General features: G+C 37.3%; 1 protein-coding gene across 4 annotated transcripts in view; it reads right to left on the bottom strand.

The window, feature by feature from the left end:
* The window catches only part of LOC117409298 (sodium-dependent phosphate transporter 2-like), a 65,219-nt gene extending 52,104 nt beyond the window's left edge, over nucleotides 1-13,115 (bottom strand). Inside the window, exons 1-2 of one of the 4 annotated variants that reach the window (XM_034015124.3) lie at nucleotides 12,709-13,114; nucleotides 11,741-11,825 (exon numbers count right to left, since the gene is read on the bottom strand). The gene's annotated coding sequence lies outside the window, so the exon portion shown is untranslated. Of the gene's footprint in view, nucleotides 1-10,246; nucleotides 10,456-11,740; nucleotides 11,826-12,708 lie in introns of those variants that run through there. The other 3 variants (XM_058994713.1, XM_034015120.3, XM_034015125.3) reach the window with 3 other exon arrangements.
* Between the last annotated feature and the right edge of the window lie 10,645 nt (nucleotides 13,116-23,760).

The raw sequence follows: 23,760 nt of genomic DNA on the forward strand, positions 1-23,760 counted from the left end.
GATCAAAACATATGAGACTATTTTTTAATTAAATGTATTTAGTTAATTTTTAATTTTAATTATATTTTTAATTATATGTTTGATCTAGTAATTGATTACATTTCCAAGTTCAGTTGGAAACTGTGGATCTGCTAAATATTAGTTGCAGCAATAAGTTACATTTTGAGGTACCAGTACTAAAACTCACTTTGGGGCACTTAAGTAACATTCTGCAGTTCAAGATTCAACATTATGGGGCTCTGAGCCTCATATTGACTTTGGGGTTAATTTGATCAACCTGTACCTCCAGGATAAGCCACCGCATTGTCCATTACAGAGGAATGTTTGATGAAATTCTGAAGAATTCCCCTATTCTGTAAAGTGTTCTAAAAAATCCAGCTGTGGATTATACTGGCCCGGTTTTGGTTAAAAAATACAAATACACCTCTTAGTTTCTTACAAGTTGTGCCATTCTTTTTTATGGATCATTTTAAATGAGTATGTGCTGCATTATACATGTTTTAAGTGCCTGAATTCGATAAAAAAAAAAAAAAAGAGAACGTAAACTTGATTGTCCTTTGACCTAAAAAGCAGGATCTATTACGTTATGTCCACACTGAAAAAAACTGCATTTTTAATCTGGTGTGGCACGCACATCAACCGAACAATATTCAAATTGGAGAACATAAACTCCTTTATTTTCTACATTTCTCTAATCAGCTTAATCATAAAATACATCACAGATAATCTGGCAACTTAGTAGTTGCAAAGTCCAAAACCTGAAAAAGCTCAATCTTTTGTAAAAGTTGAGACATCACGTATACTTTGCTGTCAGGTTATTTAAAATAAAACATATAAAAATGATCAAAAAACATATCAAATGACTAGAATGCATTATTTATCTTCCCTTTCTTTTTATATCTCCACACCCAGCCCAAGGTCTCCCCAAACAACCTGCCCAAAAGGAGAACCTAGTAACTGCATAAACTACATTTATTATCTACCAAAACAGTACAGAATAGTGTACAGTACCTCAAAAAATAGCTTTTCCTCCTAGCAACAGTCTCATTACTGATGAGACAACCTCTGGGCAAGTTTAATCAACTGTAAATCCCAGTAAGAGAGTAAGACAAAATAACTAACCATGTTTCTATCTACAGTACTGAATTCTGATCTTCTTGGGCTAAAATGGGGAAAAATGCAATAGCACAAGCTTCAAATACATTAGAGAAAGAGCCTCACAATTTGCTCTCTCTCCTGACTTACAGTATGTATGCGTCACTGACTGCAAGCACCAGTTAAACTGTGCTGATGGAAAAAAATTAATAAAATCAATATGCACACTGGAGCTGCAAAAATTAAAACAAGCCATATAGCTAAATGCCTACCGGGAACCAAGAACCAGAGCAGTTTAGTGCATTGAGGCATTTCACATGCCCTCTCTACACACATAAAACAGGAAGTCTCAGAGGACACTGTCACCACGGCCCTGGAAGAAGACATACACATTACTGCCTTAAAATGTCAGCCTGCATGCAAGACTGGCCCCTTTGGAGTCTGATCTCAGAAAGCAAGCAAGTTCAGCCTTGGTGTACTTGTATTGTGGGAGCCTCCATGAAAAACCAGAGCTCCAAAAAATGCCCCAGCATGGTGTTAGGGGCACTGTGACGCAAGATGCTAAACCAAGGACCGGTCTACCGTAGGACTTTAAAAGATCACACCGACATCCTTTGATGTAGAACAAAGGTGTAGTCAACCCAGGTGTCATTGCTAAATTGCCTGCCAAAAAAAATGTAAATTCCCTGTAAATGAGATCTGATCTATCCTGCTTAAATATTACCAAATAATAATTGGAAAATTAATTCAGATGCAGATGATGTCGGATGTACAGTGTCAATTGTACCTTCCAAGTCTCACTAGATGTCTACTTGAGTTTTTCTGCACCGTGCCAGATATCTGAATAGAGAATGTGATAAAGTGTGGGGTAAAGTGATGGAGGGCAGGTACATAGGGCCACGGCTGGAAAGAAGCATATACCCTTTCTGACCACTGAGATAAGAAATGTAGTCCAGTGAAATAATGGCAGTGGGCTAAAAGACTACATTTCCCAAGGGGCTTTGAGTGGCCAGAGTACAGGAGAATGGGTTGCACCTGTGCTTAATTAATGATGGTTATTTAAACACCCCACCTGAGGGGTTCTCTGGCAGTGTGGGGCTAACGTCTGTGAACAAAAGACGAGACGAGACGAGACGAGACTAGACTAAAATTAAACAAGGTAACAACGACAACTACTGTAGGTTTTGTGTATCTGTTTGAGTTTGTTTTGAAACCAACAAGAAGCTGAGCTGCCTGGGTGACAGTAAACACGGTAAACAGCTGTTGTGTTAGTAAGTTCTCCAAAAAGGAGATAGTTTTATTTTATTTTGTAATTTTTGTTTAAAAATTGGTGACTGTGTCCCCATGACAGAACACAGGAAAACTGAATAAACACACAGGTCCCGTCCTGTTTAGACCTTATTTCTGTTGTCCGAGTGTAATTGCAACACCACACTAGAGGACTGCTGTGAAAAGACCTGCTGAGTACTGTGGTAAATAACACCCCACGTTGCCACAAGCAATATTACTGAACTGTCTGTCTGTTGTTGAAAGAAAAATTGTTGAGCTCCATTTGACCCGACAGGCTTTGATTGGCTGGTGCGGTGGGTACAGGACTGGTTTCTTTTGTAGCTGCAAAGTATTGATTGGCTTGCTTTGGTGAATAAGAAAATAGATTTAGACCAATTGTGACTTTGTTTAGTATTTTCTGTTCAGTAGATGTGAACTGAGCTTTCATTACAGCAAGTAAAAATGTATAAGTCGTTAGCGTAGTCGTTTTAAATTTGATTTACAGTTGATGCTGTGACATAGCAGCAGGCATCTACTGTCTGATAGACCACTAGAGCTGCAATCTGATTGGTTAATGGTACAGAATCATTTTCTAATTCTTGCATGTGTGCTCTGAGCTTCCCCTCTTTAGAGTCAGCCATTATCTGATACACTTGCCAACTAGTGATAGGTGTGTCACTGATTCTAGGGGTGGAGCTCTGTGCATAAGGGGAATGTGCAGGTAACTGGGTTAGTTGAGCTTGGGGAAGGAAGGAGAGAGAAGCCAGCTGGAGTACACAGCACCCTGGTTTTGAATTGTTACTAAGGACTATAACCTGTCCTGTAATGTTGCAGTACAAGGGTTAAATCCTGTCTCCACAAAAACCTTCGCTGCTGTGCTCAACTGGACTCCGTGTTGGCCTGCTGGTTGGAAGACACTCACCCTTTTCTTTCTTTTGTGTTAGAAACATGTCTTTTGTCTATTTAGTGTGGTTTGCTGTATACAAAGTGAACACACTATAATAAACTACTTGTTTTATTTTCAAACTCATCTTTGGACTGCATGTATGTTTTGTACTTCCACACCACTTCCGGGTTTTAATAAAATTAATTAAATCAAATCAATCAATCAATCATGTAATCAAAGAAACTACTAAATGATATTGCAAAAGTTTACCAGAAGCCATAATAGTAGTACAGCATTTCATGTTAGATTTCAAAAGGTCACATTTTTCAATCTGTCAGTTTTTCGTTAAGTATATGGAAAACTATAGAGCGATATGCAATTGATTGTTAACATAACATTATTCCGAAGGTTTCATTTGACTTTATGAAGCAAAATTAGATAGAAATCAAAAGGGTGATGCAAAACATTTTTCTATAGCTGTACATACAGTACAGGTGCCTCCATCATTTCTCTGGCTAAGCCGAGCATCAAGTCCTTTATGTTGCAACTGTTATCCAAAGCACATCATCTATCTTGCCTGTACTTCTCAGTGGGGTTGCATATTGCATGTACGAGGCTGCTCCATGAAGAACCTGTTGCCTTTGTATTGCATTAGGGGAAGTATCTTGGAAAAGTGCTGTAAATAGCTGGGTCACATGGAGCCTCCTGGCGCCTGCAGCAGCCAGCCTTCCTTACATGGATTCTTTCTTCCAAAGCTGGACCATACCCCAGTGTTGCCAGGGTAAAGTAAATAAGATTTTCCAGACAGGGCTCAGAATACAGGTGGTGGCAGAGAAAGGGACAACCCCTGCCCTAGTTCTGACAACTGCAGTCTGCCGGGGTGAGGCTGGGAGAGAAGAGGCGGAGGATCAGCCTGCTCTGCTGACAGAGGTAAGACATTTTAAAGTGAAAAAGGTCGTATAATCATTTAAAATCACCACTCCTTCAGAAACTGTTGCAACACAATATAACCTCCACCTGTACACAATAGGCTGCCAGACACACAATATGGAACTACAGTACAGGATCATGTGACAGAAATAGAATGATTCTTGGTGGTAAATCTCCCTCCCGACCTGTGAGGGCACCAAGTAACGGGAACAGAGTACCCTGACCATTCATTCCCAGGGTTAAAAGGAAGTCGGTCATCTAGAAAGGGGGCGCAACTCCGGTGCACTAATTGACCTGGAAGGGAAACGAAGTGGTCATGTGTGACGGTACAAATAGGGGACGGAGAGACGTGATCTGTTCCTTTGCTTTTGGTTAAGAAACAACCTGGAAGAACCTGTGTTTGTGAACTCGTATCGTGAGTGTTCTGTTTGTTTTGTCTCTAATTGTTTCTCGTTATCATCATCTCTTCTCCTCCCTTGCACGAAATTAATTTGAGTGAGTGTGCTGGTAAACATAGGGATATACAGTAATGCATTTACTGGCATGGCATTGTTTTTATGAACTGGACTTGTGTATTCAAATTTATCCCACTCTCTTTCTCATTAAAAGGCAAAAAAAAAGCATTTGAACTACAGGATACATTTTCACCCAAAATTATCAGGTGCATTCATCAAATCAGTAATAACATCATTCTGGTTAAGGACCCATTCACAACTTCCAATATCTGCACCCAGGTGCAATAACAAGACCGATTCTCATAACCATAGGTTTAGTTATTAAAAATGAGACCTGTTGGTTCAATATTCTGAAAAGAAAGCAAACCTGAAGAGCTCCACCCCTATAAACTTAAACACTTAACCATACACAATATGTTATTTGATTAAATGAGTATCCCAGTCCAGCTCAAAAGCATTAAAAATCAAGTCTGCTCCAAAGCATAGACTGCTTTTTGTCCACCCTTTCTTTCTTTTAAGAAGTAGTAGTTGACATTCTAATTGTTTATTGCATTATGTAAAGGGATCAGTTGCTGGTTTTATTACTGAAATGTAATTAAGCTGCCTCATAGACCTCTGGAAAAGAGAACTGCAGGGTTGTTTTGGGTCTCAGTCTCCCAGTTTACAGCAGTCCTATGGACTCCCAGCAGTCTCCAACAAACAAGAATCTCAATCCACTGGCAGGCTCTCAATCCATCTCAGAAGCTATTGTACAGCAATGCCTCAATACAGGAGCACTTAAAGCCTTTATCAGATACTTTCAGAATGCGTATGTGCCTTTTCAGTTTAATTTAATTCCAAGAACCCTCTATGGTCTTTGGAAAACATTCACAGCTTTTTAACCAGCAGCTTCACATCCACACTTTCAGTTTTTGTAAAGCAAAGCTTGTTGGTTCAATTTCAAGGCATTCATATTTTCCAGTTTAACTTTCATGAAAGAGCCCATCCATGAACATTTGTAAAGGAGATCTTTGTACTGTAATAAAGCTGGGCTTTGTTTTTTTTCTACTGGAAACATTTTTCTGTCCCTTCTGATTAATGTAATTGTACATTTTAAATGAACAATTACACAACATATCCCACACCATAGCTGTAAATACTTTTAAAAAAAAATCAAAAGATCTCTAAATGCAAGTGCGAGATAGATATAGATATTATATATATATATATATATATATATATACGTACATTGCCTCCATAAATTCCCAGATGGTAACACTCGGAGAATTTTGACAATCTGATTCCAGCAACTGGTGCTGCAATTGTTGTACCGTATCAATACCGGTACTGTCCTGGTCTACGAGTGCATAATATACTGAATTCCCCCGCCCCGACCACAACTTCAAAAGCTCCCAGACTGGAAGACATTATCTGCACCACACTAAAGTGCCATTAGCCATCATTTCCTTGTGCAAAGCAAACCAGAATGATTCCTTTCCTGGAATTACATTTTTTTTTAAATCATCTCTACATTAACAGTTAGCCCAACTGAAATGCAGCTTTATACAAAAGAATCAGTAACCCCTGGGAAACAGGAACTTCAAAACACAGATAAGACAGGAGTTACTTACACTCTCTTACATATTCCCAATTCACCCTGTAAACTCTGTGCATGATTAGATCAGCTGAAGCAAAAAAAAAAAAAACACACAACACACAAACCCCCTAATGTGACACTCTCACGAGCATCATTGTGATGTAAGCCCCCCAGCCAAGTCGTGAATGAGGATGCACAGTGCGGCTTCTTTAGGTCAGCAGTTCTTGTTATGGCAACTGTAAGAATTGGATAAGCACAGCAACTGAACTATCCCATCAGTCTTTAAAAGGACACAGAGTGAACAAAATAATTCCAGTAAATCTTACCTAATATTTATTACCATCAATCTGTAGTCTCAAATTGTCCTATATAGAAGAGAAACACATTATGGTAAAGGCATATATGATTTTTTTTTTTTATGTTATTGGTAACTGAGCAGGCGAGAAAGGGTGAGGTTTCTGAGCGTTTGAGTTCTTGTCAATCTTTTCCTGTGACCTCTGAAAGTAGAATGCTACAAAAATAAACAAATCACATTGACCACAATGTGTGCTCTTCGTATAAAAAAAAGTGTAACTAATAGATTAAAAAAAGGGGGGGAGGGGGGGGGGGGGGGGGGGAGAATAAAAAATACAACACAGTACAATCTTTAACCTGGAAAATAGTTCTTATTTTTTAACACAGTAACTTCCAAAAGCTAAATAGTGTAAGTGATATCCGTAAATCAGACAGGATGGCAAAGCCCAAACAGAAACACAAAGAAATGAAAGGATTTCCGTTTTTTAAACCAGTATCTACCAACCAGTCAACGATATTGACAAAATGTGGTGTTCACTTCTGAATGGAAAACATGGTTGATATTAGAACCAGATTGGTAGAACAGTAACAGAAATGTGCAGTGGCTAGAAATAAAGCAAATATTTCACATTTGAGCTGCACTACTAGGGTAATATAAAATCAAACTGCAAGGTGAACAACACAGACAGCATTTCCCATGCTGTAATCAACCTTGGAAAGCTGTTAAATACTGTAGCTGTACCTTGATTTGGCTTCTAGTTTAAATCAACACTGCTGCTACTGTACAGATACACAGTAGTGGGTTGAGTATAATACTGCTTCTCAAACTGGACTCTCTGCTACTGTAACTCCTAATACCACAGCGTGACGTGGATACCCCTCAATTGCATAATGAAGTGAGCAAGCCTTCTCATACAATGTGTGCCTGGTTGTCAGTCCTAGAAAGGCAACTCTGCTCTGACAAATAGTCTGCTGCCTGCCCCTGCCTCTGCTGGTTCCAGCCCCAGGCCCGCTGCTTCTATTTTCAGCAGGAGCTGCCTCCTCCTCCCCCTGCTGGTGCTCACAGAAACTGGAGCTTCTCCCTCTCCTGAGTTCTAGGCTACACAACCTTGCACAGATCAGCCTTCCTCCGCATGGCATTCTGAAGGGACAAATTGTTTACACCAAACAAACATATCACTATAGAGGGGGGTGGGGGGGTGGTTCTATATTCAGAAGGACATCCCGTATTTAGATTTTGCTTTGGTATGCAATTTGTAGTGTCATTCTTTTTTAGGTAGTCTAAACAAAAACTACATCCTTTACCTTATATTGAACAGGTTGGCTGTTGAGATATAGAATATGGTTTATTGAGGCATAGTGTCAGAAAAAAGCTGCATGGTTACTCAAACGGACATAAAACAATACACTACACCAGTGGTACTCAACTCTGGCCCTCGACATCTATTCCAGTCCTGGTCTTTATTCCAACCAGGTCCTAAATTAGTTAATTGCCTCTTAACAGTTTCAATGAACTACATTAGAACCTGCTTGGAGTAGAGTTAATAAATAAAAAAACACTGGACTGGATTGGATCTCAAGGGCCAGAGTTGAGTTCCACTGCAGTACACACTCATTTAAGGGGCTTGCAGTACTTCTAGTATGCATGCATGCTGGAGAAGATTCATGTGATATCCGCAGTGCAATTTGTTGCTTCACTGCATTTACTCTCAATAAAAGCCTGGATCATCTAAATTCAATTTAAAAACATGCTCTATTTTCTTACAGTAGAGGGTATGTTTTTTTTTTTTTCCCAATAAATCAAAATCTACTTAAAAGGATTCCCGCACATAGTGTTTGTGATCCCAGTAACAGAGGAGTGAGGCATTTCATCATTTCATTTTTTTTTTTTTATCCTGTCCAGCTGAAACAAAGGAGAAAATGCTAATTACACACACACACGTCTCAATTCAATTATTCTTAAGTATATACAATAAAATACAACTTTATCTGATTAACACATCATTACTGAGGTTTTATTTCAATCTAACATAATATTGTGCTATATTCTCTGCATCTTGAGCACATATTTATACTTTACCCCCAGTTAAAAAGTTACCCCCAGACTGATTTAAATCACAAATAGAAGTGTACAGTCTACGGCATATGGTTGTCATCTGCACCAGTACCACAAAAATGTACTGTTTGGCACTTCAAAGTAAAAAAAAAACAAAAAAAAAAAACACATTAGAATGAAAAGGCATGAAAAGATCACTGACACACAATAGCAGGTTAAGTTCATTCCAGGTTTCTACCAGCTGTACTACAGAATTTCTTGATGGTACTGAAAAGCAAAAACACATCATTTGTCTCACCATCCCCGGTGATGTTTTCAGATGAACAGCCAGAACTGCCCCAGTTAAAACACCACAAACATATCTGCCAATTTACTTTTAAGCTAATTGAGGGGCAGTCTGATAAGGAACAAGATGGCCCTGGGTTTGAATGCAAGCTCAGCCAATGCCAAAGAGATATTACACCCATGGAAGAATCTGTTCCAAAATGAAAGCTCGATGTGTGACAATATTGTCAGTCTTGCATTAAAATATAAAACTCTGCTCACTCTATTATCACAAGTAGTTTGGAGAAAGCCTCCAATCCACAGTCTATTTAAATTATCAGTAATTTCCGTAAGAATAATGTTTGCATCTAGGATCTACAGTCTAAACTAGAATCTAAATCATAGTACAGTGAAAATAATATTCAACACCCCTTGATTTATATATATATATATATATATATATATATAAAAAAAAGCCCTGCATCATCAATGGTGTCCATTTTAGCTTCAACTCATTGGCTTTGTGCTTGATCTTAATTATGATCTGGTTAAAATGACTTGACAAAAACTGATCAAGTTACTGTGTAAAGCATATTCCCTACACTGTCTTACTATTTATCTATAGATTACTGGAGGCATTTTGTTTTATTTAGCGTTGATTACATAATCAATTTAGATTTGCAATGGGATCATAAATTATACACCATGAGGCAATGCACCATTGTATTTGTGTTTATCTTTCATTGTTTTTTATACTGTAAACAGAAGATAGATCCAGTTTATATTTAAAATGCCAACTTACTTCAGATGTATTGTTTGCATTAACTCTAATTGCCCATTCCCAAAGGCTGAATACTAGTAGATATGATGTCAGGCTTAAAATCAGCATACCCCACTGAAAAACAACCCGTTAAAATCACTTACGTAATTTATATTGCAAAAGTTTCTGAGAGTAGACCTAAAGGATAAACATGAACCAAAAACATATTTTAACTCTGCATAGCATTGCTGTTACAATTAGGAAATTCTGAGGACTACATAAAAGTAGCATACTGTATTCTCTATGTTCTTCAGAATATTTGATGTATTAATATAGCCAGTACACTCTTTAAAAAAATAATATTAAGGATGACAGACCACTACCAAATGCTTGTAGATTTAAACCAATGAAACTGAATGTAAAATACCAGGCAACGTCTTATTTGAATAATTTAGGCAGAAGCTGTAATTAGATCATAGAACCCATGGTTTGGATATATTATCGTAGTTAGCTAAAATCAGTTTAATCACACAAGATAAGCTGCCATTGCCCACAACAGAAAGGGGAAAACTGTGCAATAGAAGCAAACTATTCTTCACACAAATCCTTAAACCCAACTTGAAAAACATCCTCTTCCTTCTTTGGGGAAGCAAAGACTCACCTCAACAGAAGCGCCGATATGAAGAAGAGCACTGATCTGAAAACTCCTTTGTTGGGGGAACAGCCTCCCCACTAAGCATACAGTTGTGAACTCTCTTCTTAAGCACCTCTAAGAAGGACTATCAACCTCTGGTGTGGTTATGCTGCTTATAAATAATCCTGGGGTAGAAAAACTGTCAAATATCAACTAGAAAATACAAAGTGCTTCCTGTGCACAATCTTTAACATGCTAAGCTGTCGGACGATGCAGTAATCGGACATCCAGCATGTGTAATGTTCTGGTACCCCTCCAGCTCTGCAACTTATTAACACGTACTGTCTTTGCATAACCCACGTGTATGATAAGACTGGTGGCTTTCCTAAAAATAATTGTGTCTGTGCATGTGATACTGACGTCTGTCAAGTTCAACCAACTTTGCAACCCAAAGGTAGTCCCAGTTAGATAACATGCTGGGTTTTTATATTTAAAGAGATTAGCTAAAAATTTGAAACACTGGCCATGTCAGGGGGAATGTAGGGGTCATTCCATGACACTCAGGGTTGCTCAAAGCAAAAAACAAAACAAAACAAAAAAAACACAGATCCAAATGTATGTTTTCAGCCTGGTAGGATCAAAGGGGTCATAATCTGGTTGATTTTGGAACCCCCAACCTTTGAATCAATCTTTTAAAACACATTTAAAAAACAAAGTGCAGTTAAATTAGAGTTATCAGTATGCTAAATAAAGCTGATTACCATGACAGTATGTACATAATGGTACACAACAGATTTAGCAATTAAATGTTTAATCACAATTTAATAAGCGGTTCTGCTGTTTTTTGCACACAAAAAAATGTTAGTGTGACATACAGATAGATAGATAGATAGATGGATGGATGGATGGATGGATGAATAGACAAACAGACGCCCCCCTATATTCCCAGAATATGTCTCAATAACCTACGCTAAATAACGTTTATACCAAGGTTCATGACAATTGGTTGAGCAGTTCTAAAGTGTGACGTACAGATGGATTTAAGGACTGACAGCCAGCCAGGTATATCTCCAGAATCTTATTCTCAAAAAAACGTGTAGTGTGACATACCTACATACAGTCATGAACGATCGTCTCCGGTACTATATTCCCTTCACAGGGAATTCACCTCCAGCAGGGGATGGTATCGGTCATACTTACACCACATTGTACATTGTTCCAATGCATCTGGAAACCTGCTTATCCAATTGAAACTGGGTATTAACATTATTTAGCATAAGCGCATTAGATTCTGGGATATACAGTGTGGGGTTTGTACACTCGTCCATCTGTATGTCACACTTACATATTTACATGCATTTTGAGAATTCTTGTCAGGTTGAGAAAAGGTGGGCTCGAATTTGCAAATCGCAGACTGCTTAGGTTGTATGCCGCTACCCGTTTTTTTTCCGTTAAGATCTACGAGAATACCACACACCCTAACTTGTTCCACAAGCCCTGTGAAGAAATGAGACACTGTACCTTTAACAAATCACGAAAATGCTGCACTCTGTTCTGCTACTCTTTCAATCAATGACAGAAAACTCGTCTCTTCTTTAGGTTGTATCTGTAGGTAATAAATTGTTGTTACCCCTAGTAACGCATATAGCAAAAACAGTTCAATTTATATTCACAGTCCAGACGATCATCTTTAATAATAATGTCATTGTTCGTTTCTAAAATCCTCGGTCTCGGAGAAAACATGGGGAGAGACTTAAATATAGAAGCCTTACAAAACAAACTGGTTTACCTGTTACATTATAATAATGTGACAAAACAACGCATATATTCTTAAACAATTAAAATACCGGTTGCAGCATATAATGACAACCTCCACAAGTGTAAAACCTCTTTCTTTGCACAAAAGGTTACATTTAGAACAATCAATGTCTGTGCCTATGTCAGATTGCGTTTAAACTACAATGATCAGACTAAATTAAATGAAAAACAAGCAGGTACAATGTTTAAAACGAAAAGTACGCTATGCCGGCGGAATTTTTAAACAGATGAATTAATAACGACGTTTCAAGGTTTAATCCATATACATGCTAACAAATATGGGGAATAGTTGGGCTACACATAATGTACTACGAGTAGCCTATGTTCCCATGCTGCTCCTCTTGCACCAATACAACGACTGCCCAAATGGTCTATACAGTACTTACATTGATGAGACACCGATACAACCTAGCGTTCTAAACACTGTACCCATAAAATGTCAAGAAATCGACAGGAATAGCCTGCTTGGCCTTTTAAAACAGATGTTGATTATTTTAAATGAGAGAAGCTGCCATGCAAAGGCCTGAAGCTGCTAGTACACTACGAAAACCACGTTGCCTTTTCGTGGCTTTAGTATTAACAATTAAATAGTTACATATTTGCCACGCATTCCGAAGGAAGAGACATGAGTGAAATTGCAATGACTTAAATGAAAGGCCTTCCAGTCTTACCAAAATAAACAATTCTTCACGATAAAAGCCGCAAATGTGTTGTTATCCCAGTTTCTTCCTTTTTCCTTTCCTTCTCCACTCTTCCCTAATCAGTGGAAGTCAGCAGTGGCTGTGAGACCACCACGCACCGCCCCGAGATTTCGGATCTCTGCAATTTCAGGTCTGCCTTTACTTAATAACAGTGTCTTTCTCATACAAAATAGTGTTAAATGTGGAACCGCGCAGCCAGGCGTTCAGAAAGATAAAACGTCCGCTTCTCAAACGCCACACTCGTGTGTGCTGTTCAGACGGAAGAGAAATCAGGTTTGTGCTAGAGCCTGGTTGAAGCAATTTCTCAGATGTGGTGCTAGATATAGATCATGTACTGCTGCTCACGCTGAACCGCCATTTGCATTTATGGTACGAAATAAGTTATGGACAGTTTATATACAGTCAACAAACGCCAGAGGGAGGGGATAATTTAACAGTAAGGGCAAGGAGTGTAGTATATGGCTTTGCACGCCACACGAGGTAAAGGGGGTGTAATATTGTGTTTTACACGGCTGGGCAGTGGGCGTGCGGATGCGGCGAGTATCTGCAAAATATCACAGTGTTTCTGCTTTTAAAAATAATAAAATAGACAAGACGTTTGATATCGGAAATGGCCTTTTAAAAACAGGAATTAAAAAATGCTCTTGATACCAAAAACACTGACCATGCACTGGTCAATGTGTTACTGTAGTGTCTAATATTGTTATTATATTTAATGTTGATATGCTAATATTACATGTGTATTCCGTGCTTGTGCCACCATTCAAATAGAGCGAAATCTGAAGTTACAGTGACAAGGTATGGCCACCATAACATATCAAAAGCCCAAAGCAACCTTTTTACACCCTGTATCAGGCCTGCACTCTCTTGGGTTTAACAGAAATGTAAATACTGGTAGACTAAACACTGCCCCTCCCGTCCTGCCTTACTGCCCCCTACTGGCCAGTCTGTTTTATTAAAATTTAACGTTTTCAAGGGTAACCATTCGCTTTAGTGATTTGTTACTGTGTTTGCTTTTTTTTTTATTTATTTATTTTTTAACAAAGCAAGAGGACCTGCTGCCTGCGATTGGCTTGAACAGAGATACCATCTTTGGAAACTCTGATACAGGATAACAACCCCAGTGTTTGCCTTGATGTGGGAGTCCACAGCGTAAGATGTCTAGAATCCTAAAAGTACTTGGAATCAAATACCTAACTTAGCCCCGATTGATCACCAGAGGAAGGTTTTTTTGGATCGCTAATCAACTATTGGGAGTGAGGTGTCGTTGTTTATATTTTCTTTTCTGTACTGTTTAGTTTAGTTAATTCTTCTTTTCTGTATTACTTTAGTTGTTGCACCTTTAATTTTTCCTTTATTTAGTTTTATTTCCAATGAATCTCTTCCTTTATATTCACTAGAAGCGTTGTCCAGTCTGATTATTTCAATAGAGGTGGGTCCTACAGGATTTTGAATTCAAATAAGGTAGTATATGATTATGACTTAAACTAGTCCAAATACAAATATACCTTGCACACTACATCTAGTTTAACTTGGCTTGTTTTATACATGTTGCATTGTATTAGTCAGAAGTCAGATGTTATACCACTCCACAAAGGGCGTTGTTTTTATTATCAGGATATTGTTTACTACTTGATAGTGTATCAAACTGCAAAATATGTACAATAAATAAGGCTACTAAGAAATAATAAAAGTCACAATACTATTATACTTCAGTATAATAAACAACTTGATTGGATGTTGTGCCAAGCTTTTAGCCAAACATCAGTCTTACAAGGCTGTACAGAATGGTTTTATTTAATTAAAAAATATATAATAATGAGGTGAAATCTGCTGTCTAATATAGTGTGTTTCATGTTCTCTTTTTACATTTCTATTTAATGTATTTTTTTTAAAAAAAGAAACGTTTTTTTAGAATAAATAGAGCTCCCAGTGCCCCACTGATTGTAACTGCGGCAAGGAAAGTCAATTGCACATTTTCTGAATATTACTACTTCTGGTAGGTATGGCACAGCATGGTTCACAGCTGCCCTAATTATAGGTTCCACTGAAAGGTCTGTTGAACTTACTGGCAGTGTGTTGTGAATGCTGTCTGAGAAGGCCCAAATCCAAATTATTGCCAGTACCCCACTGTGACTACTGGTATTATCCCAACAGGAAATGGTAGAGCCCAGACTCTGACTCAGTAGGTTAGATTATTATAGCTGCACCTGAGATTGGAAAGCCAACCAAATATACTGTGCATTTCCAAGCAACTGCAATTAAAAATAATACTTGTTTTGTTACTTTTAGAAGACAACAGTGAATTTACCCCACAGTACCATGTCAGTTTTTATGAGAGACTTAAATGTTTGTGTATGTCATACACTCAACACAGGTTGCTTGCCAGTTGCTAAGACCTAATGCAATGCTAGAAACAGATAATAGTGGAAGGTAGTGGATTAGTGTTTTGTTATCTCAAACTTTATATTTTTATCAAAATACATTGGCCGTGGGAGGCCATTAACAAGGAAACAGACACACAAGTCCTGTGTGTGTTTTACAAGTAAGTTACAAGTTTATTGCAGAATACACACTTTAATCCTCCCTGTGTTCTGTGGCAAATGTGTAGTTGTCTAGTAAAACTCCTATATAAATATTTTAGGAAACACATAAAAAAGCAAAAAAGACATACTCCAGTATTCTTATCTGACAAGACTTTAATTTCCACAAACAACCTCCTGCAATGCACTACAGCCATTATGTATCGTACAAGTTTGATTGTGATGTGGCGTCTTGTGACCCCCACTGAAACCTTTTCCCCTACCCTCCCTGGGGGTCCCGACTTCTAGTGTTAACTACTGTTCTCAACAATTCATAAACCCTTTACCAATCTTCAATAGCAAGGCAACTGTTCTGTAATAAGGGGCAATGGTAGTACAATGACAGCTACAATTGTATGAGGCCCTGAAAAAAGGCAATTGGGGTAACATTTTCAGACAATATATTGATGTACCAATGGTATCAAAATGCAGTAAACCAATATAATGGTAATTCATTGCAGTACCATTTCCCATTTGCATTTACCTCTTACAGTTCAGTTCCTACTAGCTCCAACATCATGAATTCCTTGTAATGTGTAGCAATTACAGCAGCTGAAGAGGCAGTAAGTCTGTTCAAAGGAAAGCAATGCAAGTGAAAAAGTAAGATAATAAATCATATGGACTACACTAACCAACACCTTCATGTCAGCTCAGTTGAAGGTCACTGTATTTATGTACAGTAGGTAGGGTTTTATAGTGACACGTAAGACATTCTATCCCAATCAACAGATAATAACCTTTATCCTTATTTCTTAACTCCTTTTATAGATGGCATGTATTACTATTATTATTATTATTATTATTATTATTATTATTATTATTATTATTATTATTATTATTATTATTTATTTCTTAGCAGACGCCCTTATCCAGGGCGACTTACAATCGTAAGCAAATACATTTCATAGATAAGTGATAAGTATTCTATTAGTAAAAAAATAAATAAATAAAAAAAACCCTTCCGTTGAATGAAATGTCTTTTCAATTACTCTGCTGGGACTGCAGTTATTTGTGAATGGGTGCTTTTTCAGTGCTTGCGGTTGTGTTTGCTATACTGTCAGCATGAGGAAATCACCTTGGCAACACAATAATGAAAACAACGGAAACTATTAGTAACGTAATAGGCCTGTAAATAATGTATCTATTGGGTGTGACAGGGCGGGATCATAAAGCAGATAGGAATAAATGAGATCACCATTTGTCCTTCATCAGCTATCACAACAGAAATAAATCAACAAAACAAACAACCAACGGTAGATACATTATTAAAAAAAAACAAAGTAATTAAAATGCAATAAACTGTAGATAGTTTTACCTTCAATAGTTCTACTGAGGAAATAACTTAATGGAAGTGTAAGATACACAGTGCATTGTTTATCGAGGATGTGGCATGTTCAAAGGTTCATTTAGTACTCATGCCAGGTGGCACTAGCTACAGTCAGACATGGTGCCAGCAGGCACCACCAGAGCTCTTTGAGAGCATCTCAATGCTGACTTGAACACCCCCTACCATTAACTAATATATTCTGTTGAGATTCACATTTTTCTGTCACCACATCCTGGACATTTTTCAAACTCAGAAGATAAAAGCAATTATCCTATCCCCCTGTACCGTAACAAGACCGACATAAGGCAAGAGCAAGACAAGTCTGCTGACTGTTTCAGTATTTGCCCATTCTTAATTGCATGGCATAGTAGGCATGTATCTGTGTATGCTGAAAGGGGCGAGGCATTTCTTCCTTGGGAACTGCACTTATATATGAATTTTTTTTTTTTTTATATTAGGCAATCTTTGTTTAGTAACTCTGCCAGCACTTGAAAAGTGAAAACGCACTTGCATATTTTCTTTGCTTGTGTTGTGCTTCTTTCAATTATTTCACCCTGCAGTCAGACACTCCTTCATAACAGGGTATGACAGTCCACTGAGGCATGTGTGCCTCAACGGATTGGCAATAGGGCAGGAATGGTATGCTGACCAATGTCATAGGATTGTTTTTCAGAACATTTAAAACCTAGCCTGCTTAATTTAGCAAATTAGCATTTTTTTTTTTAATCCTTTAGCACCAGGGGCCAAAAATGGTGGGAAACATAACTAGACTAGCTCTTTTTTTTTTCTTTTTAGTTTTAGTAGTCGCTAATTGTTTTTTTTATCATTTTATCGGGAGCCCTGACTAGCTCATTTTTTATGTTTATTTTTCTCTGGTTTACAAAATTCTGTAATAAATCACTCACCATCATTGGAAACATATTTATTTTTAAGCCTACTCTGGTTCTTTATGAAACATCATCAAACCGGTTAACAGGTTTCATGGTGTTCCAATGAAGAATCCCAGTGAAATACATACACTAAAAGGTGAATGATTTATTACTATTTTGTGAGCCCTTGAAAAATACATGTTGAAAAGTAGTAAGCCTATACACAATGATAAATATTCTTAACTTTGTTCAGCACGTGCTCCTTGGGTTGTCATTTCATTCAAAACAGCTTGCACAGCTTAAAGTGATACTTAAGGAACTTAAGACTGAGCTGTCGTGCTACATCAGTCAGTAGAAAGGCAGATAGACATTAAAAATAACTGATCAGGTCACACACATCATATTGGAAGCTATTAGATCACCCAGTTCATATTGTGAATTATTAGATCACACAGATCACATTGGGGGCTATTACATGGCCCGTGTAGTTAAATTGCAGTTTGACACTCCTGATGTGACAGGAAGGTGATTCAGGGTGACAAGTTACGGTGATGAGTTGAGCTTTTGAGCTGGTCGATGAGGCACTGAGTCACTGAAGAGGGGAGGTTCCAATGTAATATTGTAAACTACTGTATACATTTATTGTAAATCAATGTACACAGTAGTTTTGAGAATTGGGCCTAATTGTTTACAATCCTCATTGGGATTCAAATAAACCTTTTTGATTCCTGTAACTTCCACTGCAGTGAACAGGGTTGTGCAGTATTATATATGCCTCTGTGGTAAAACCATGGAGCCGTATGTACTTTCCACAGTTGTTTACGATATCACTTAATATCCCTTATAATAGCTTATCACAGTTTTTTTATATACTGTGCATTTACTATAGTTTACCCTTGTTTATTAATATGATTTACCATACCTCGCTATTCTTTACCATGCTATAGGATTCACAGTTTTTACAAAAAAATATTAAGAAATCCTCTATAACAGTAAACTACAGAAATCTTAAAAGGATTTTTTTGTTAACAGATTTTGTATAAGGGTACTGGAATTGTGCATTTCAAAAGCAAAAACTTTCCCAATAAATCAATGTTTAATTGGAATATTGGAAAATCAGCAGAACAGTTGGTTAAGTAAAATGGGAGAGATTCCATTTATTTATATCTTATCCAATCTCCATAAATAATGTGTGACCAACACACATTGAAACCATTGAGTTCATTCACATTCATGTTTTTAAGCCGTGATGATTGCTCATTATTTAGATGGTGTGAATAGGGTATGTGGCGTAGCAGCGTCATGGTCAAGGCTGGTCAGCAGCAGAAATAGCAAAACACAGACCCGGAAAGCTGCAGTTCAGCACTCTGCACACTTTTATTACTTCATAAACATAAGGTTTACACAAAAATCGAAATTCAAAACAATGAAAACAGCCCCCCCCCCCCGCTACAGCTATCTCGGTGCATAACCCAACCTTTCCCTCAGCACTGCTCAGGCTTGGCAGTGCCTTCACTGAACAATCTCTCTCTTTTCTCCTCTGCCCAAACATTTATTTGTTCTTTTTACAGCATGTGGACAGAGGCTAATTGACAATCAATAAATCAATTAACACCTGGCCACATTCCACACTTTGCTGACCATACCTAGTACCAACATAAACATTACAACCAACTTTATTTACAAATATGTAACTGTAAAATGGGTGGCCATCTTGGCTCTAGGCTGTTCCTCCACTCCTGAGCCAAGATGGCTGCCAGCCACAAAAACACATATTGTAATGTGCATGGCCTCTGCCCTGCTACAGGTATAAGATATTCAAGGACAGTACAGTACTACGTAATACATTGTCTTTTACATTGTTGCCTCTGCTCCAGGGGAACAGAGGGCTTCACACTTCAGTGCTAACCACAAAGTGACCTCATACTTTACACAAATTGATGCACCTCGTGCCAGGAATAAAGGACCCTGTTTAATCCTAATGTGCTAAACCATGATGTGATATGTGACCTATGAAATTACGCACATTATGAAATTATATGTGGACCCAGGTGATTGAAGGAGTCATTGTCTAAAATCTCTTGGTTTTCCAATGGCTGGTACTTTTGAGCTCTTTATAACCTCTGTAAGCGGGTTTATGAGTAGGGTTACCATATGGCTCCAGATTGACGCTTTGAGACAGACTGGGATTTCAAAATTCCCCCTAAATTGAAAGTAATTCACGTATTAATGAGCTCCACCTTTCCTGAGATTAATCCTGCTGTGGTGGAATTGCTTGGGCGCAGCAAACAATTCACACTGATCAGCTGCTTCTGATCAGATCTTAATGAACGAATAGCTAATTTATCGATAGAGCAACGAGATGATGATGCGATTGTATTTGCAGAATAATATGGGCGATTGAATTTTAACAAACAGAAAAAAATAGCAACTGGCTGCAATTCATTCTTAGTATAATACAATTATTTGATGCGCATGCGGGTATTTAAGCACCATTATTAATTGTAGCTAAGGATGGTTCATTTACACCTTCATTTATTTCAATTTAGGGGCAAGTTTGAAATCCTGTTCTGTCTCACAGCGTCCGGTTAATCTGGAGCCACATGGTAACCCTATTTATGAGACACTATCAGTTTATTGACATGTCACATCCAGCCTGTGACAGGATGGCAAAGGGTGAGAGAGACTCACAGACAGTAGCTGCATGTTTAAGCGCTGGGGCACGCATTTATTAATCAAAAACACTGCTCACTGAGCAAAATAAATAGGGTAAACAAAATAAGTCACAAACACAAAACAAAACAATACTTATGGCAGGCTAAGCATTCACGTTCACTGATTCATATTGCCATAAAACAAACAACACAGTCTTCACTCACCGACTCCCTAAAATATAACACTAAAATATCACTGAACAGTTACTATGGAAAATATTTCTGAATGTAAGAGCATTTAAACAGAAATAGTCTACATCCTATTAGCTGAATACCACTGCTACAAAGAGCAAGACTGACATGAAAATCAATGATTCATTTTCACTTAGAGCTGAAAGGCAGCAACTGAAAACCATTGTGAATCCTGTATCGCTGACTTTAATGATAGCAAGGGCCCTTAGTGACTCTGATGAACCTTTCATTTCATGAATAATTTTATCTTATTATGATGTCTTTTTCTTTTCCAAAAATGTCATGTCACATGAACACAACACTACTGAAGAGAAGCATGCATTTGTAAAACTGAAGGTTTAATCTGTTGTTATAGCAACAGAGAAGCCAGATGAAAATGTGTCTGAAGTCAAATACTGATTAATAAAACTGAAATGAGTCATAAGCAGACTATGCAAAAATGTTATCTTCAATTTAAAGCACACGCCTTGCACATCAATGAAGTAGAACAGTTGGGCTGTCGCTATAATGATTTTGAAATACAGTACTTGATTTGAATATTAACTCCAGCCCACAACTTCCTGAGCATTTTAACAGCAGCCTGCTCAAACATTCACAATCTACACACAAATACATCTGTTTGTATTCCATTATGAACCTCAATATAAAATGATCAATGTCATAATTGCAGGTGAAATGAGGATAACTATAAGGATCATCTGTTTGTGAGACACATTATTGTCTTGTTCACTCACCAAACCCCATAGGCTGGTTTCACAGACCCTGATTAACACCGGTCTTGGTCAACCGTACCTAAAGTAACATTAGGTAGTCCAAGATTTGTGCTAACCAGGGTCTGTAAAACCAGCCCTAACACAATCACTTAGTACAGAAATATAATAGCCAAGAATTGAAACCTTCAAAATCAGTTTTTGAATTTTATTCTCTGAGTCACAATTAGAAAAATAAAAGGCCAGATGTATCAATGTCTTTACAGTGAATGCATTTTAAACCAGTTGTTGTGAAATAATTTAAAACTGTTAAAGTTACATAACTACAGTACTTGCAACTTACGTATACTTTTGAGTCCTTACATTAACCATAAGAGTTGTTTGTTATGTGATAGGTAAAAATAATTTGATTGCATTTTGGTGTTAAGACAAGTAGTGCCCATAATGAATTCAATTTTATTAATTATGCCAATTATTTTCACAGTTTTCTTTTTTTTTTTAAAATAACTAAATTGTAATTATAGTAACCTTAAGATGGTTGTGATTTTGACTTTTAAGTCGCATCAGCTGTAATTTCTGCTCCTTCGGATGAGACGCAAAACCGAGGTCCTATTGGAAGTGACTCTGCAGCAGCAGTTGTTGATGCATAGTTCACCCCTTAGTCTCTGTAAGTCGCTTTAATAATAATAATAATAATAATAATAATAATAATAATAATAATAATAATAATAATAATAATAATAATAACAAGTGGGCTTTGCATGTTGCGATAAGACACATATACTGGTTGATTGGCAATCCATCTGCTGACAGTCTTTTCAGTGATAACAGAACTGTCATATGTGAAATCAATGATTAGCATGTTGGGGATAAATGAACCTTAATTTTTCATTTGTGGAGTAAAGAGCTGTCCCAGATCAAATTGACCCCATTTATTAATTGTATCCTTGGTCTTGCTGAAAAATGTAATTAGGTTGATATTTAGCTATGATTAAAACATTGGGAAATTGGCTCTTTTGAGCAAAAACTTATATAATAAGTTAATCAGTCGTGTGTAGAATGTATCCTACTGAAGAGACTGCACAAGATGACATCATTTATACGAAAAGAGAATCCTTACACACCACATAATCTGCACAAGAAAGAAGAACAGCAAAAAAACTGAGCTCCAGAGTTTCAAAGCTTTTTCAAGCTGAAGGGGTGATGAATGGACACAGAATTAATTAGGTCATTGTGAGCAGGCCAAGAATAATAGGACTGACACTCACATCCCAGAGATCGGCACAGACAAAGCAGCTACTTTATTGCGGTCACAGCAATTTTGGGCAATTTTTGAGGTCTTCAACAAAAGGTGTTTACTTGAAGTACTCACATATTTACTATAGCAGTGTCACGGATGGCTGCGTGGTGTGACGTCAGCCCAGGAAGGAGACACTGAGGCACAGTACTGTTCATATGTGGCCATCTCCATTGCTACATTCCGCACGAGTTTAGAGGGATGGGGATTTAACCCCATCCACGCTGCCAAACAACAAACAAAACATTGTATTGTAAATTAACACAAATCAATACATTTAAACATAATAAAACACAATAATAATAATAATAATAATAATAAATAATAATAATAATAATAATAATAATAATAATAATAATAATAATACAAAATAAACATAGGGGCGGGTGTAGCCCGTCGCAAACAGTTTAGAGTTTCTTGTTGAACACCTATTAAAATGAATTCATCATAAACAGGCACTTCTTTATATGGCCATTTAAAAAAAATATATATACTGCTGCAGATTCCCGTTCCAAATGCGTTAAACATGTACTTAAAAAGTAGCTGGTGTATTCCTTAAAGGAATATTTTAAATCCTTGGAATTTGCATACTATTTTTGTTTTAATCTTTTTTTTTATCTCATTATATGTGTTCTTAGAAATCATTTTAAAAGCTTCAGCACCTATTTTATTCATAGTGATTATTTTAAAAATAAATCTGAATACATAAGTATTCCTAGAAGCTCTGTCTGAGAATAATAATGATGTATTTCTCCAACCCTAAAATAGGATTGAGACTGTTATCTTTTGTTGTGTATTGGGATATATCTAATGTTCTAACCTGTGTGCCAGACAATATGTATTTCTGTCAGACCATCTTTCTTCACCCCTCAGGATATATCCTCTTATCTGTTATGCATAAGCTCTTTGCTTTATCTGTTAACCTTTTCACCAATCTGCTGTGGTGACATGTCACTGCCACTCTGTATCAAAGCCCTCACTGTGCTGTGATTTGTCCAGGTCCTCAAAAGAGTTCAGAAAGGAGATAATAGAGAACTCCAGCTCTGACTTCCAGCTGAATCCTGGAAAAGTACTGCACCAGAAAATCTAAACGTTAGTAGTCAAGCCAAGGCCAATCATGTTATGTTATTCGGTATTTCTAGAAGTTTCTTAATTATTATTATTATCATTGCATAATGTAACTTGGTTAGCCCACGTGAGAGGCAGATTTGGTCAAGTTCTGAAAAAAAAACAAAAAATCTAAAAAAATCACCTCTGGACAACCTGTGTAACACCCTGAACAGTGTTCCACAGCCTCTTAATGGGCTGTATTTTCCACTATGCTGTAATAA

This window comes from Acipenser ruthenus, chromosome 2, assembly GCF_902713425.1.
Source record: "Acipenser ruthenus chromosome 2, fAciRut3.2 maternal haplotype, whole genome shotgun sequence".
In the NCBI taxonomy this organism is placed as follows: Eukaryota; Metazoa; Chordata; class Actinopteri; order Acipenseriformes; family Acipenseridae; genus Acipenser; species Acipenser ruthenus.